Below are 3,312 nucleotides of genomic sequence, written 5' to 3'. Positions count from 1 at the left end.
CAAATTATCAACCTTAGCATTTAACATGTTAATACCATCCACATCATACATCCCTGTACTCTTTTTAGCAACTGATCTTTCGCTAGAAGAACCATAATTGTTAAAAGCAAGTTCCTCTAATAACTTATTAGCCTCTTCAGTAGTCTTACTCATTAAAGCACCACCTGCTGCAGCATCTATAGTACTTCTAATAGAGTGATTTAAGCCATTATAAAAAGTTTGCACAAGTAGCCAATCAGGTATTCCATGGTGAGGACATTGGTGTTGCAAATCTTTAAACCTTTCCCAAGACTCATATAATGACTCTAATTCATTTTGAGTGAAATTAGTAATATCATTGTGCAATTTAGCCGTTTTAGCAGGTGGGAAAAATTTATTTAGAAAAGCTTGAGATAAAGAAGTCCAAGTGGTAAAAGGATCAGACGATTTAGAGGACAACCATTTTCTTGCCTTATCTCTAAGTGAAATTGAAAACAACCTAAGTCTAATAGCATCTTCACTTACACCATTTATCTTAATGGTATCACATTTTTCAAGAAAATTAGCTAAACGTTCTAATGGACATTCAATAGGTGACCCACCAAACTGATATTGCTGAACAATATGGATTAAAGCAGGCTTAAGTTCAAAATTATTAGCTTGGACAGAAGGTCTTACTATACTTGCAGAGGTTGAACTAGCATCGGGCATTGCATACTCACGCAACATCTTAGCTGATGGTTCTACCATGTTTTCAGTTTCTGAGAAAAGCGACTTCAAGTTGGGAATGGAAGATTCTTGTTCAGAAATCCGGAGTCTCCTTAACGCGTGCAACGTTCTTTCGATTTCTGGATCAAAAGGGATTAAAGAACGATTAGTACGTGGCATACACTAAAAAAAATAACCATAAAAAGTAGAGTATAATGCTGAAACAGAATATCAAAAACAGAAACTAAATAAAAAAAAATGCAGATTTTTTTTTCTCCTGTAAACTGCTGCTGTGTGCAGTAGCAGTAATAGAATTTTTTCTTTTTTTAAACAAACTGCCAACGACACAAAACAGAAAATAAACTAGTAGAAATAAAAATAAAAAAAATGCGATTTAATACTGGCAGAAATAAAAATAAAGTCTAAACTAATACGGAAGTTTCTATGGTATGATATTGAATTATTGCCTCTCCGGCAACGGCGCCAAAAACTTGGTCGGATCTAAATCTACCGCAAGTGTACGGGTGAATTACAGTAAATATAGGGTGAGCAAGGTATCGTATCCACAAGGAGGTCTACTCAAGTACCAAATTAAGAAACTAGAATATTATTTAGACGACGAAAATATGAGAAAAGTACTACTAAAACTATAAACGATATGATTAAAGTTGCAAACAAGTATAAGAAATAGTTCTAGGTTTCGGGTTTCGCCAATTACTCTCTACAATGAAATTAAACTAATTGCAGGGTTGAATATATATAATGTAACAATGATCGAATTACCAATAGTATGTAATCTCCTTTTCCAAGGTAGAAAACGTATATTTAAATCAACATTATGACAATTGGAATAAACTCATTAAGAATAGGAATTCAATAAGACCACCCCAAGTGTATAACTAATCCTAAAATTATACTACTTGACGTTTGATAATCCCACGGACTAGTATTGAAAGTTCACTCCCGCTATTAAATCAATACCTTAAACATACAATCAATTGGCCAGATTAAAAGTACGAATTAAAACAAGATTATCAAATTCCAATCATATAAATAAAACCCAAACAAAGTAATTCAATTCATTAATAGAAATATAAAAGACTACATCCCTAACCTAGAACAAAGGAAATTAGCTAGACATGGAAATCAAGAGAACACAAACTGATTAATGAAGAGTCAATATTAAACATATTAAATCAAACCAAAATCAATCAATTGCATAAAGTTAAGGGAAGAAAGAACGCTGCTCCAAGCTCGGTCCAATCACGGCTCTCGCGAGGTGCTGCTGTTCGTCTGTGAGTGATACCTCTGCCTTGCTGCGTCTCCGTGTCTGTAAGTTATATCCCTTCTGCTGCGTGGCTGCTCTTCTATATCAGTGAGTTTTTTGAGGGTTTTGTTGTGGGTTTGCCTCTTGCTGCCGCTGCTACTCTCCATTGGGAGTTGTTTGAGTTAGTGGGTTTTCAACCCACTTTCATTCACTTTGTAAAATGTAGCTCGTGGAGCTTGTAGTGGGCCTTTTTTTATTTTCCTTTTCTTCTTTTATCATAAATTCACCTGAGAGCATAATAAAAAGAATGGAAATTTGGTATTGCTTTTCAAAATATGTCATAATAATAGAATATTGGAGCATAATTAAGTAAAAGTAATCTATTTAGCTTAACAAAGATAAATTCATAATAAGACATTAAAATCTTTGTAAACGCATAATTTGTACTCTAAAATAGAGTAAAATTGATATAATAAAGTATATAAAATATGAACTTATCATACTCGCTTTTGATTTTAATAATATGAGCTCTATTTCCGAGTATATGCCTTCTCTTGAATCTTTTGAATGCTATAACAATCAATCTAATGAAGATGATAACATTAATAAATTGGTTGAACTAATTAATGAACAAGAACAAAAAAACCCTATCGTTGAAGAAAATGAAATAGTTAATATAGGAACTAACGAAAATAAAAGAGAAGTCAAAATTAGCTTAACTCTAAATCCGGAAGAGCGATCGACCCTCATATCGACACTCAAAGAATTTAAAGACGTGTTTGCTTGGTCATACAAGGACATGCCTGGAATAGATAGGGAAATTGCGGAACATACCATTCCCTTGACCCTACCTCTAAACCAGTAAAACAAAAACTTCGACGAATGAAACCTGATGTTGCATTAAAAATAAAAGAAGAAGTACAAAAACAGTTGGACACCGGTTTTATTCGCGTATGTAAATACCCAGAATGGGTAGCGAACATCGTTCCAATCCCTAAAAAGGATGAACGAGTTCGTATGTGTGTCGCTTTTAGGGATCTTAATAAAGCTATCCCTAAAGACGATTTTCCTATACCACATATTGATATATTGGTAGATAACACGGCTGAACATGCGATGTTATCCTGTATGGATGGATACGCAGGTTACAACCAAATTTTAATGGCAAGAGAAGACGAAGAAAAGACATGCTTTATTACCCCTTGGGGTACGTATTGCTACACAGTCATGCCATTCGGTTTAAAAAATGCAGGAGCTACGTACCAAAGAACGACTACGAATCTCTTGCATGATATGATGCATAAAGAAATAGAAGTGTATGTGGATGATACAATCGTAAAGTCCAAAGATAGAATGGG

At 34.1% G+C, this 3,312-nt stretch overlaps 1 non-coding gene across 1 annotated transcript; it reads left to right on the top strand.

Annotated features, from left to right (window-relative positions):
- Window positions 1-241: 241 nt before the first annotated feature.
- Window positions 242-347, top strand: LOC145625780 (small nucleolar RNA R71). Its single transcript, XR_014110684.1, has one exon. It is a non-coding gene; the product is annotated as a small nucleolar RNA R71 (small nucleolar RNA).
- The last annotated feature ends 2,965 nt before the right edge of the window (window positions 348-3,312 follow it).

Source organism: Chenopodium album, chromosome 3, assembly GCF_948465745.1.
Source record: "Chenopodium album chromosome 3, dcCheAlbu1.1, whole genome shotgun sequence".
Taxonomy (NCBI): Eukaryota; Viridiplantae; Streptophyta; class Magnoliopsida; order Caryophyllales; family Amaranthaceae; genus Chenopodium; species Chenopodium album.
This window is presented reverse-complemented; position numbering and strand designations above follow the sequence as displayed.